The 14,472-nt window shown below is 45.0% G+C and overlaps 1 protein-coding gene across 1 annotated transcript in view; it reads right to left on the reverse strand.

Annotated features, from left to right (window-relative positions):
* The window catches only part of LOC147444991 (alpha/beta-Hydrolases superfamily protein), a 55,720-nt gene that overhangs the window by 12,917 nt on the left and 28,331 nt on the right, over positions 1-14,472 (reverse strand). The gene's annotated exons all lie outside the window — the stretch shown is intronic.

The following is a 14,472-nucleotide window of genomic DNA, read 5'->3' on the forward strand; positions in this document are numbered from 1 at the left end:
CCCTTGTGCCTCTTTTCACTCATTGAGAGCGGACCGTGCACTTAGCGGGCGGCCAATCGACGTGAGGTGGGAAAAAGCAACCTTGGTGTGAGCGCAAGGCCGCCAAGGGGTGCACCCGTGGGAAAGAGAGGAGCTCGGGTGAAGAGAAGATCCTTCTCTAACACAGATTGCAAGCGAAAGAAGAACCTCAAGAACTCAAGAACCTCAAAGAACTCAAGACCCTCAAGAACCTCAAGACTCAAGAACCCAAGACCCACAAGAACCCAAGTTCCTCGTGAACTTAAGAACCAAAGATCTCATTGGATGGTCATCACCCGAAGCCGTGTGGGGGGATTTGTGTTCGAAAGGTGAGCCGGGAAGACGTGGGGCCTCTGGCTGTGAGAGGTGTGTGGAAGAGAGTTGCAGCAAACACAATTAATGTAGACAAAGCTTAAAACTGACAACTTGAATACGATTCTAAAGCTTGATTACCCAAAGCGGACAATTAACAGTACCGCTGCTTAAATTATTTAAACTCCTTACATCATGTTAATTTGCCTTCATTGGCTTGCCGAGTTTGCCTTGATAATAGTTGTCTCCTTCGTTCTTCCTCTGCTGCTTTAAGATCGACAGAGAGAGAGAGAGAGAGAGATCCCAGGAAAATGATTAATTATGGCTTGAGAAAGAGATTACGGCTTGGGTTATGGCTTGTTTGATTAGAGTGGCTATGGAAGCTTGAATTAGAGTGGGCTATGGGAGCTTGGAAAAAGAGTTAAGAGTGCTCAAAGCTTATGGCTTCCTCCCCTGATACAGCAGAGAATGAAAACTTGAATATCTCCTAATCGGTGCAGAACTAGCCTCTGTGCGTGAGACGCAAAATTGTTCAAAACGCCGTTTTCCTTCTACCACTGCCGCTCGTTTTTACCAAAGACCTGTTTTACAAAAAATTTACAGACTAAGACTTTTTCAACCTCCCTCATCCAGAGGTATGAAGTCTCTCACACACTTTCCTTTTTATCACTGACCACAAGTCTTCCTCTACCCAAGTTGCCTTGTATGTCCTAAGAGCCTTTTCACACATAAAAACCTTTTCTTCAAGCATGAAATCTCTACGCTTAGGCCCTCATAACCACATAAAGTATACACTTTCTGGATCTCCTTATTTGTTCTCGAGCCTCGGTCACTGCTCAATAAATGTATAAGCTTCAAATAGACTTTTTCTGCTTTCCTTTGCTCTTTTTCCCATCATGGAAGCGGAGCCGCATGACAGCGGAATGGATACTTCGCATGAAGGTGGTGAGCATGGGAGTGGCGAAGAAGAGTTTTCCCCGCCAAGAGGTTTTTCCGACTCTCCCCCTTCCCCATCTATGCCAAGGATTGCACGAACTTCTATGGAGGCTTTCGACAAGATGATGATGGACAGGAAGTTAGAACGCGAAGCAAGGAAGTTAGAACACGAAGCACGAACAGCAGAAAGAATGGCAGAAATTGATCGTAAGTACCAAGAAAGAATGGCAGCCATAGCACGTGAGAGCGAGCAAGCACGCTTGGAAGCCAAAGTAAGAAAAGCCTAATTGGATTGTGAGCGCGAAGTAAGAGAAGTAGCATTTGATCGCGAGAACAAAGCATGAAAAGCAATGAACGACCGACACATGAAAGAGATTCTTTTCTCAAGTGCAAGCAAAGATGCAAGAGATTCGGGAAAAGGAGACTCTCTCCGTCTCTTCTTCTCCCAAGCATGACACACATGATTTGCATGATTATGATAAGCATGATGATTTGAATGACAATGATAAGCATGATGATTTGAATGATAATGACAAGCATGATGAATTGCATGATAATCACAAGCATGATGATTTGCATGAAGATGATGTGATTGTTCACAAGGATGATGTATTAGTTGATACTTTCTCTAGTGAAGCTAACCTCATTGCAAAGACGATCAATCACGAAGCATCGATCTTGGCTCTCGAGCCTAGGTCCAAAGAACCCCCTCAGGAAGAACCGATCTTGGCTCTCGAGCCTAGGTCCAAAGAACCCCCTCAGAAAGAACCGACCTTGGCTCTCGAGCCTCGGTCCACAAAACTCCCACAGGAAGTATTATGTGTTCGAATGATTAGTCAGTACGCATTGTTCGAGTGTTTCATTTGTGATGCTTTCCTATATTTTAATCACCATCCTTATGTGATCCCTTTTCACAAGCATGACATATTGCACGATAAACACGATTCACTTATGAATGAGCACGGATGTATGCGGATGATTCATGAAAAGATGAAATGTTTGCATTCAAAAAGTTCACGTTCCATGTCTCTTCCTTGGCATGGCACAGTCTCCGAAAGAGCACAAGAAGGATTGAGCATCAAGCATAGGCATTTCCATTGTGATTTGCCACAATTGATTGAATTGGATCAGAAAGTCAAGATTCGACCCCATTGTTTGCGTGTGTTTGATAAACGGTTTGGTACTCCGTCACTTTGTTCATCTGTATTGCATGCACAGTTTTTTCGAAGGAATAGTATTTTTCCACTCACTTTACATGGAATGGATATGTTCATGTTTTTGTGTTGAAAGTGGTTTTAGATATTTTCATCCTTGGAGATTCGTAAAGAAGGTAGACACATGACTATAGATGAAGTTGAAGCATTGAAGGAGCCACATATGACTTTGTGTCGCTTTCGGCGCGGCCCAAAGAAGCAAGCGTTGCAGACCTTTATGAAGTTCAAGTATCGCATCACCCACGCATCAAAGTGGGCCGGCGAAGAGTCCTTCCCAAGATTCCAGACACTGTTGGCCATCTCCATCGACGCCATACAGTTCGGTACCAATACCTCACTTTGAAAAAGAGGGGATGTCACGTGCACATCTAACCCTATGTGTACATGGACAAGCTACTTCATGAAGTGGGTTCAGTTCAGTTAGATTAGGAAGTGATCTGGCACTTTTGTGAGTCTGTTCGCAGACCGTGCATGTCCAGACACTTAGAGTAGATGCATATCCTCTAGTTGCACACAACATGACCATCAAATTTTTATCAGAACCCATCAAGAGCATTTTTACAGTGCATAGACCTATTTTTCCTATTTTAGCCAATTTTCACTTACTATTTTTAAGTGACTTTTGTTGGAAACTAGGTAGGGCATATCCACTAAGCTTGTATATATAGAAACCTAGCGCTAGCACTTATGGGAAAAAGAGGCAGCGAGAACTCGGTTCAACGGGTACCTTCTCAGCAAGACCCCCAAAGTTTTTGCATCAGAAGCAAGGTGTCACGAGGACGTGGCAGTTATTAACCATGTCACAGAGATGTGGCAACTGCTAACCTTGGTTGTTGGTTTCTTTCCAATGGGGTTTATTTTATTTGTTTAAGACCCTCTTTTTGAAGTAGCAAACGGTCGGACATTGTATGGCCAATGTGAACGGTAGATTCACCCGCAGACGGGAAGGGGTCGGCACTGGAATTCGTATGGTAAGAGGATGTCTAGGCTCAGAGCAAGATCATATAGGTCCCCCCGTCGCACTTAGCAAGTTGGTGGATACTAGGAAGTGAACTCAGTTAAGGCGTAAAGTCAAGGTGGGACTACCAACAAAAAGTATCCGACAGTTGGGCCACATTGCATTTTTGGATGCGGTCCCAATGAGGATAGATGGTCAGAAGACCAGTGGGAGCCCAACGGAAGCATCTCCTAAAATTTAGGGAACTGCTATTTTGGGCCACGAAATGTGTTCACGTCATTACCTTCGGTATGACTAGGGGAACACTTTACAACTCTGCCGCGAAGTCAACTGACGCACCAGTTGAGATATTTTTAGCAGGGAAAGCCCAAACTCGGAAACTGGGCGACGTGTCAGCTTGTGAGCGATTCTGCCACTCTGGGAGGCAAAAACGAGCTGCATATCATCAAAGGGGGCGCCATTTTCAGACACAGGCGGATTGCAACAGGTACAGAAGCTATGGAATGCTTACCTTGCCCTCTATGCACAGTATGGTGACGGGAGTGATGCCCCGCACGCTACATACTGGTCTCTTTCTCCCCTACGTGCAGTTATGTGATGCCCCACAAGAGGGCTACTCATTTGACTGATGTACAGTTGTGTGGGTTCATGCTTTTGTGCTAAGGCAAGAGCCTCCTTGAGCAGGAACAGGGGTAGCTAACTGCTGCTCCAAAGCAGGCACTGGTGAGGGTCATAACCTCACCGTACAGGTGCAAAATCAGCGCTGTGTATGCGCTGTAATTTGACTGTTTTTCAGCCATACGGACGCCAGGATCATTGGGAATCGTGCCCCACTGGCAAAGGACAGTTAGGGGACTGTTTGGGGCTGAAAACCAGGGCAAAAACCAGTAAATACAGCGTGCTGAATTTACTGTTTTTGGACAGGAATCAGAGGGTATACGACAGTGCAAGCGAGTTCCAGCAGGGGAATTGGTTTCGCGCAAGTTTTGGGGCTGTTATGCTGCCGAAATTTGGCCAAATCAAATGGTATCTAGGTGGATACACGTGAAGGATTCCTAGGACCTTACCTTGTAATTTACCCTCCTAAAAAATAAAGAAATACCGAAAGGGGCGCCAATTTTGGGGCCTACAGGTTGTCGGCGTCTGCTCGGAGCATTCTAGCTTCCGAGCCGTGTGTGTATTCAAGTGTTAACTCCCGTCGCAGCTTCTCTTTGCAAAGTGCTCTGTGTGTGTGTTTAAAGTAAAGAATTTCGGGTGAAAGCCAACGCCTACCGCCCTACGGGCCGGTTTCACAAGGAGAATCGGGCCTTTGGAGGAGGGTTTTCACAACATTTTGGTGTCGTATTCTTCTCTCTCTATCTCTCAGTCCATGCACTTCATTCACAGTGTTCATCACTTTGTTTGTGCCCATTGCACTCTCTCACTAAAGGAACGCAAGGCTCTTCCTTCCGTAAGTAAAAGGAACCCTTGAGCACAGTTCGGAGCACTCATCTTGAGCAAAGTTCAACATTCACTTCCGTTGCACCTTACAATGTCACTTAGAACCAGAGACAGAGCTGCACTACACATGGCATTGCCCGGCGTACTATGAGATACGCGGCCGCTTCCACTGTCTGTTCAGACTCCAGAGAGGGATTCGGACCATTTTCTAGAGTCATGAGATATGAGGATCAGAGATGTCTCGAATTGTTCCTGCTAGAGATAGGCAAACTCAGGGAGAGCTTGCTGAGGACATCAGGGGAGAGACAGTCTCAGAGACGAATCACAGATTTCTTTACACAAGCCAGGGGAGAGGCAGAGGAGCAGTCACCACAACAGATCTCAGAGTCCACCCACACGAGAGATACGTTGATTGACTGAGCCATGGACCTAGGCAAATCCAAACGCCCACGACCTCGAGGGGTCTCCCACCATCGACAAAGGCTGCAGCATAAGATACACTCTAGCTCGACATGCAAGACGCCCACCCAGAGTACTGACCATGGAGGATGTGGATGAGATTCAACAGCAACCGACGAGAGATATCATTTGGAAAACCCCCCCCCTCCCCCCTCCCCCGCCGCTTCAGATTCATTTTCGTAATGTTTCTAGTGTTAGTTCTTTGTACTTTCCGTACTCAGACATGATATCAGATTCACCAATTGTAACTTTTTGGTCTCATAGGTCATTTTGGTCTTTCGAAGCCATTAATCTCTCTCTCTCTCTCTCTCTCTCTCTCTCTCTCTCTCTCTCTCTCTCTCTCTCTCTCTCTCTCTCTCTCTCTCTCTCTCTCTCTCTCTCTCTCTCTCTCTCTCTCTCTCTCTCTCTCTCTACGCATTGATGTAAAGACAGAATTTTTCTGTGTAATGGAAGGCTTTGCTGTAACAGCATCTCAGAACTGAAAGAACTGTCAAAACTTTTCGTTTTTGTTGCCGACTTGAAGGCAATGTCAGACAAAACTCGCAAGGGTGGAAAATCCACACTCGCCGTGGAGAATGATGCAAAATCTCCAAGGAATTTGGATGCTAATCCAAATCATCTACAACAACGGAAGCAATGATCATGGCTTACTTGATCTCATTGCAAGAAACCGTCAACAAGCAAGGTGAAGAGTTACGCGCACTTGCAATGGAGAATGCCACTTTAAGAGTTCTCATTGTGGAGAATGAGCACCTCAAGAAGGTTCTTGAAATGCAAACAACACGCTTGATGCATCTTGAGAATGAGGTTTAAGAATGTAAACGCTCTCTTGTTGACATGAATATATTGAAAGAGCGCTTCAGCAAAGTTGAGAGTGATCATGTATTGAAAGAGGAAACGATAGATACAATACGACATGATGTATGTGAGATGAGAAATGCATCCAAATCATGGGTTGATATATGTAAGGATAATGTGGTGTCTACATCTCCTATCGCGCAAGCCATTGTCCAAGCAAAGAATGTAGAGAATGTGGACACTCAAGAATTGCAAGAACGACAAAAACGCTCAAAGAACATCGTCATTCGTGGAATCAAGGAGAAAAGCATGGAAACACCCCAATCTCTTGCGGTTGCTATTGAAGAGTTTTTTGTTGTACACTTTGGCATGTCAAGAATCATGGCTTATGGTGCACATCGAGTTGGAAAACAAGGAGTCCCTCGCTCGGGAGAAAGACCTATTGTATGTACCATGGCTGATGAGGTAAAGAGAAAGATCATCCTTGACAATGGTTGGATCTACCTCAAAGGAACGGGTTGTAATGTATATGAGGATCGCACTCTTATGCAACAAAATGTACGTCGCAAAGCATATGAGGAAAGAAGCAAGAAGATTAAGGTATAATCTCAAGAAGAAAAGCCACTTTAGGAGGATGCAAGTCCACCCAACAAATAGGGACACATGATCTATGAGACCAACTCACGCTTGCAAATAAGCTTTTGGAATTGTAACGGGTATCCATGGAATGCGGGAATTGGCATTGATGAGCTTACCAATGACTCCGATGTGATACTTCTTGTCGAAACATGGGAGCATGATGCGCAACGAATTCTTGGATTTGACAAATACGATGTGCATTCTTTGATATGGGCCAAAAATGCAAAGCAACGAAGAGGCCAAGGAGGCGTAGCATGTATGACCAAAAAGGGTTTGAAAGATGTTTCCATTGTCAAAGAAGATAAGTATAAACGCTACTTATGGTTGAAAATCAGCCCACCAAATGGTTAAGTCATGTTTGTGGCTAGTTGCTACATTCCTCACTATGACTCCAACTTTTATTCTCGCTTGAATATGGATAGAGATCAGCCCTTTGTTGAACTAGAGGAAGATATTGCTCATTACAAGGATCAAGGTGAAGTCATTGTTTTTGGAGACATAAATGCTCGCACAAATATGTTACAACACGACACACTACAAGTTGACATGCCTCATGTCTCAAGAAGAATGGATGACCCATACATGTATAATCGAAGTTCTAATGATGCAAAAGAACCGGATCACTATGGAAAGTCAATTCTACATATGTGCAATAGTACCGGAATGCTCATTGCAAATGGTGTATCTCTATGGCAAGGCACCAATGACTTTACATGTAGAAAGCACAATGGTGATAGCGTAATTGACTATATATTGTTCTCGAAAGTCACTCTAAAATGCATACAAAGCTTTACACTTGGTGAATGGAATCCGGAATCGGATCATAGGATGTTATGTATTGACCTCAAGTGTAGTAAACGGCCTGAGCATGTAGCCTCCAATCATGATGTGAATCATTTGTACCTACATTTAGACTTCAAACGAGCATTTACATATGCTGATATGGTGGACCAAATGTTAAGCATGATAGAGCATCAAGAGAGCCCAACATTAGAATGCAAGTGGAAAGTTTTCAAAAAAGTAATTTGCTCTTGTGCGAAGGAATGCTTTTCGGTGAAACACGTCTTGCAAAAGGTCTAAGAAGGGTAGCACCAAGAAGAAATGGTTTGACATGGAATGTAGTCAAGCCCGAAAACACTTGCTAAGATTGGATGCAATCAAAGACAAGGAAGTTTACTTGGAATGTTCACACACATACAAAGCACTTGTTCAAAAGAAGAGGAGAAGATGGAAAGTCAAAAAACAACTTCTTTTAGCGCAAGAGAAAGCACATGCATGTGGCAAGTTTTGGCAAAATATTAAAGGCAAGCGCATTGAGAGATTTGGAGACTTGACTCTTGAGGATATGTATATGCATTGCAAGAACCTCTACGAGCAACCCAATGTTGATAAGATGGAGTGTTGTAGCTCCCTTCCGTTTATGTCTCCCTTCTTTACCATTGAAGATGTATGCCACGTGCTTGAGAAACTTGCTACTCGCAAGGCAGGGGACCTTCAAGGTGTCAAGGCTGAAATGATTAAATGGACGAGCAAGAAAACACGATATTGGATATGCGATATGTTTAACCTTGCACTTCAGTATGGCATGCCTCATGATTGGAGTGCAAATTGGATCAAACCTTTGCACAAAGGAAGAGATGTAAACAATGTGAACAACTATCACACTATAATGGTTGGTTCTTTGATGGCAAAGTTATTTGGATGTATCATGGAGATGAAGATAAGTGAATGGGCTGAAAAGAATGGCAAACGTGCGCTTGGCCAAGCAGGTTTTCGAAAGCATCATAGCACTATTGATCACCTTGTCACTCTTCGAGTTCTTATGAAAGCGTCTCGATTGAAAGGAAAAAAGTTGTATTGTTGCTTTGTGGATTTCAAGAAAGCTTTTGACATGGTACCGCGAGCAAATCTTTGGAGACGTATGCAAAGCCTTCAAGTGCAGAGAGAATTTATGCATGCAGTCTTTCGCATCTACCAAAAAGTGATATGTCGACTACGTATGGGAGATGGAATTTCAGAAATTTTTTGCAAGCACCATTGGTGTCAAACAAGGATGCCCACTTTCCCCAACCCTCTTTGGGCTACTCATTGATGAATTGGAATGCATGGTTCTTGATTTTATGCAGCAAGAAGGCATAGAAGAGGTTAAGATCGGAAATGCGATGATCATGCTTTTGCTTTATGCCGATGATGTAGTGCTCTTGGCACATACCTTAGAAGATGCACAAAAGCTTACGAGTGTCTTGGAACGCTTTTGCCTACATAGCGGGCTGATCGTGAATGGATCCAAAACCAAGGTTATGCCAGTAAAGACCCCCAATTACGAAAATCCATGCATTGTATACAACAATGAGCAACTTGAAGTGGTAGATCACTTCAAGTACCTTGGCCTTGAGGTTCCATCCAATCGTAAATGAAAGGATTGTGCAATGCGTCGCTTGGAAGCCGGAAAGAGGGCTTATTATGCATTTGAGAACATGTGCAATGCTGGAGAGATCAAGTGTTGGGCTCTCAAAAAGTACCTCTTTGACACATTGGTGACACCAGTGCTTCTTTATGGAGTGGAGGTGTGGGGTGGAAGCATCGGGAAGTCTACTTGGAAAGAGTTTGAGAATGTCCAAAAGCATTTTCTCACCAACTTTCTCCAAGTCAAGACACAAACACCCTACATGCTCTTACTTCTTGAGTCCGGATCGCTTCCCATTGAGGTCTTGGGCATGCAAAGGGTTGTGGAGTACATGCGTAAGACACAACGTAGTCCTTTGCATCGACTTCCTAGAATCGCATATGAAGCAAGTCAAAAGGTTCAAAAGACATGCAAGAGCAAAATACTAAGTTCGGGGTGGATGCTTGACATCAAGAAATGGTTTGGAAGATGGGATGCATGTCACTTGGTCAAGGATGCGTCAATCGACTCCCAAGTTAATGGGCCTTCTTACAACGCCAATGTATCACGGCTTGGGAGAAATCCGGAGGTTCTCGCTTCAGCCATTACACCACACACGTTGCCCCAAACTACAAATCTCTCTTCTTCTCCGAACGAGGTAACAGAACCCATCCCTACATCCTTGAGCCCATCCCGTTGAGTGCCATCCGCACCATTGCCTCCATTCGTCTTAGCTCCCATTCTCTACGCTGCGAGACAGGACGTTGGGGCACTGGCGAGGAGTGTCATCGACTTTGCACCTTGTGCTCTCGTCAAGTGCGAGAGAGTGAGTACCACACACTACTTGAGTGCTCATCTTTTGACCACATTAGGTCCTCTTTTCCCCATATATTCAGCCATGAGCTCTCCCTACATACCTTCCTCTCCCAACCACGATGTGGACTCTCTATTGCGACGCCCGTTTCAGCCATTTTTGAGCATCGAAAGTCACTTATGACCTCCACTCACACCACGTGACATGTTCATTTGGTCCCATAGGTCATATTTGACCTTCGAGGACGATAATAGAACTCTCTCTCTCTCTCTCTTTTTTCTTTTTTTTTTTGAAAAGTCAGGGCTGTATATTACTGAGTACAATATAATCCCCAACGCATGCCAAAATAGCGTATCACGTGGGGTGTACAAGCTGAATGTAAGAATGAGAGCCACTATAGTGACAACTCGACTAGAACAATCTCATGGTGGTCGGTGTGATGAGTGGGGGAGAAACCACCGAGGAGGGGCATAATGCCATGTAATCTGGCCACCTGTAAGTGTGAAGAAGAGTGGGAATCGGGCCCAACGCCGAAGGAAGGCAAATCGACGAGCCTCGGCTGCTCTAGATGTACCTGAGGAAGAATCCCACTGCCAAATCAGTGTGTGAATGATGTCCACTCAAATGGCAGTGAGGGTATCCTAGAGGAGCTGTGGAGCCGCACTGAGAATGTGAAGACAACGAGCTCGCCAAACATTCCAGAGTGTAATGCTAGTGATGACTCAGAAAACTTCATCACGTGTCTGACGATCCCCCTGCCAAGCAATCTGTGGTAGCATAGCCAAAGTCCCTCGCCGGTAACCAATCGAGGTAAGCATAAGGGCTGGATCTGTGTCTGAGCCCTCGTAGAAAAGATGCGGTCCGGGCATCGGCATCAACCATGAGACAGATCCCCAAGTGAGAAATCCATGTTGAACACCCGCTCTACTAAGTAAAAAGCAAACTGCAAGCCACACTACATGAGAAGTTGAGCATGACCAAAGACAGTGTGCAGGTGACTCAAGTAGTCGCAAAGGACAGCGGGTACATAGCGGATCATGACCCATAGTAGCTAGCCAAGTCCCAACTGGAAGTCCTGCATGTGCAATCATCCACATGAAAAAAGAAATACGACGAGCCGCATGTAAATCCCAGATGGCTGACCAAAACTGTTGTAGATAAGCATGGGAGAGACCTGAATGTAACCAGAAACGCATACGAGTGGGCTGCTCTAGTTGCTGTCTCATCAATGCTAACCTTCCAATCCTGACAGTGTACTCAAAGAATGATACAGGTGTACTGATGGGGTTAGAGTGAGGTCAATGCCACTCTCCTAGGTCCCAATAAAGCTGAGATAGGGCACGACCCTCTCTCTCTCTCTCTCTCTCTCTCTCTCTCTCTCTCTCTCTCTCTCTCTCTCTCTCTCTCTCTCTCTCTCTCTCTCTCTCTCTCTCTCTCTCTCTCTCTCTCTCTCTCTCTCTCTCTCTCTCTCTCTCCCCAAAGGGCCAGGCCAGTTTCAAGAGGGGTTTCTCCACTCTTAGAAACCCCTCTTGATCATATTTTGACAGCCAGAGCCATCATTGAGGAGGGTAGGTCACATGGGAGACGGATTTATTGTAGCTTTGTGGATTTCCGTAAAGCATTTGACATGGTACCGAGAGCTCGATTGATGCGCAGACTGCACGAGATGGGGGTGCCCATAGTGTTGATTTGGGGGATTATGGTTCTATACAGATCAGTGATGGGACATGTACGCACTCCGAAGGGGATATCTGATTTAGTTCACTCCACCATTGGGGTGAAACAAGGTTGCCCATTGTCTCCTACTCTATTTGGTATGTATGTTGATGAGGTGACTGATTACATTGACTGAGAGGGCGATAGAGGTGCCCAGCTGGCAAGGACGTGGATCCCATTGTTGTTATATGCTGATGATATTGTGTTGATCTCTGACTCACCAGAGGGTATGCAGTGACAGTTGGATGCATTACACAGTTTTGCAGAGGATAGTGGATTGTCTGTAAACCTTGGTAAAACCAAGGTTATGGTGTTTAACACCACACCATAGTGGATCAAGAGATCAACACCAACTTTCACATATGGTCAGGAGATTGTAGAGTATACAGATGCATACACTTACCTTGGGGTTGTCTTCACTGGGCCGAGGTTTTCTTTGGGGAGAGCAGCAGAGACTAGACTGACTAGAGCTTTTGCGGACTTGGGAGGCTTGGAGAGGATGTGTTCGTAGGTTCAGTTCCAAGAACCTCAGACAAAGTTATGGCTCTTTGATACTTTAGTAGCCTCAGCTATGTTGTATGGGGTTCACATATGGGGACCTTCTGTAGGCCAGGATGGTTGGAGACGTATGGAGAGGCCCTTGGTATCTATGACCTCTTGACTGATTAGAGCCAATGTTAGGTGCAGCAGAAGTGAATGTTTAACTTTGCTCAAGATGAGTGCTCCGAACTATGCTCAAGGTTCCTTTTTCTTACGAAAGCGAGAGCCTTCTGTTCCTTTAGTAAGAGAGTGCAATGGACACAACAAAGCGATGAACACTGTGAATGAAGGTGCATGAGACTAAGAGATAGAGAGAGAAGAGAATACGACACCAGTGATGTTGTCAAACCCTCCTCCAAGGGTCCCACTCTCTATGGCGAGAGCGGTCTACTTATGATTGCACAAATCTCTACAATGCTTGGACTTGCCGACGATGTCGACGACGATGAGGACGACGACGAGACGGGCTGAAATCTGAAAATGCTAATGGCTGAAATCTGCAAATCTTTATCTGCTGAATTCTGACTCTATGTCAGTGACGACGGCCATGACGACGATGCAACGACGACGCGCTGAAGACGCAGATGCTGAAATCTGCGTTTTCCGGGCTGAAGCTGCAAACTACGCGGGATCTGACCGTGCGGCAAGAATCTGCTACGGGGAGATGAGATCTGCGAGGTTCCGAACTTGTTCTGCGATGTCTAAGTGCTGAAAACTGAAAACGCTGATGCTTGTGTTGGTTCCGTTGTGGTAGATCTGCAAAACGCTGAAATGCCTGACAGATGCAAAAACGCTAGGGCTGAAAATCTGACTTGCGGTGGAAATCTGCTAACGCTAGGGCTGATCTGCTGTTGCTGTGCAAATCTGCTAACGCTAGGAGCCTTTTGCTTCTTGTTGTCGCCAGGAAGCTGCAAGATTAAAAACGCTGGCTGATCTGGTCCAAAAACGCTAGGTGTTGCAGTCTCTTGCAAAACGCTAGGCCTCTGTGGGGTTTTGTTGAGAAGTTGCATGTTGAGCAAGGTGCTCCTGTTGCCTCTTCTGCCAGAAAGTGCTAGCGCTAGGTTTGTTTATATACAAACTTAGGCAAAATTTCCCTATGTAACAAACTTGGACACTCCAAGTCAAGAATCAACCGCGACAGCACCAAATAACCACTTCAAAACAATTCACAGATCACAATAGATTTGCACTGGCCCGGCGGAGTTCCGTGCCTAGAGATATTGGCCCCAAAGACTGGCGCCCCTTTCGGTATTTCTTTTTGTATTAATCAATCATCAAAGTACAAGAGAGCGGTTAGGGTTTCACTCTCAGACTCTGCGTCCAGATGCTCTGAGAAGTGAGGCCCTCACCACTAATTTAAAGGTTACAAGGGATGCCCAAAAGCAGAGCCCCAAAAGCTTTTAAAATCAAAAGCATCAGTTCTCTCTCTCTCTTAGAGAGTCTTTTCTCTTCTTTTTTTTTTTAAAAAGCAAAAGCAAAATTCGCGTCGCTCATCATTTTCCAAAAAAAAAAAAAATTTAATAATCCGCCTCCGCGATTTCCGGAATTTAGGGTTTTTGGCAAAAATTAGGGTTTGCAGGAATTTTAGGGTTTCTGGCAGAAATTAGGGTTTCTATTGTCCGCCACGTCATCACTTTGTGACATACCCCCCTCTTGAAAGCATTGTAATCGACCGCGATTACGCCTGCAAAACCGACAAAAGCCATAAAGCGTCTTAGCAGACACTGACTGTTAGTACCTACGTACTAGGAACGCACATCTAGCACATGTACAAAATCGACAGTCACATCACACGACATCACAGGACATCACCAGACATCAAAGGACATCACATGACATTCAACATTCATTCGGATCTTAGACCATGATTTATCGGCAATGTAGCTAGCAATCACATCTAGGTCCAATCTGGACCTCATCGATGTCCGATTGACTAACCCCTATTGCAACCATGTCTATTCGAGATCAATCAGACCAAAATGCTGCAGTCATTTCGGCTATCAGTTCCTGCACTCACAAGAAGTCAAGAACAAATCAGTATCATAATCAGGAATTCCATTTCATAAAGTCATCCAGCAGAATACTGTCAGCTCTCAGTATCCCTGAAGCTCAAAGAGACATCAGTGACTTTAGTATCAAAATCGAGGCATCTGTTGACAAAGGAGCGGAGTCACTCCCCTCTTGTGCATCCCACTGCACCAGATCTTCGGCCAAGCTGAGTTTCTGGGTTCCGTTTGGAGTA

The sequence above is a fragment of the Adiantum capillus-veneris genome, chromosome 13 (assembly GCF_014529385.1).
Source record: "Adiantum capillus-veneris isolate H3 chromosome 13, ASM1452938v2, whole genome shotgun sequence".
Lineage (NCBI taxonomy): Eukaryota > Viridiplantae > Streptophyta > Polypodiopsida > Polypodiales > Pteridaceae > Adiantum > Adiantum capillus-veneris.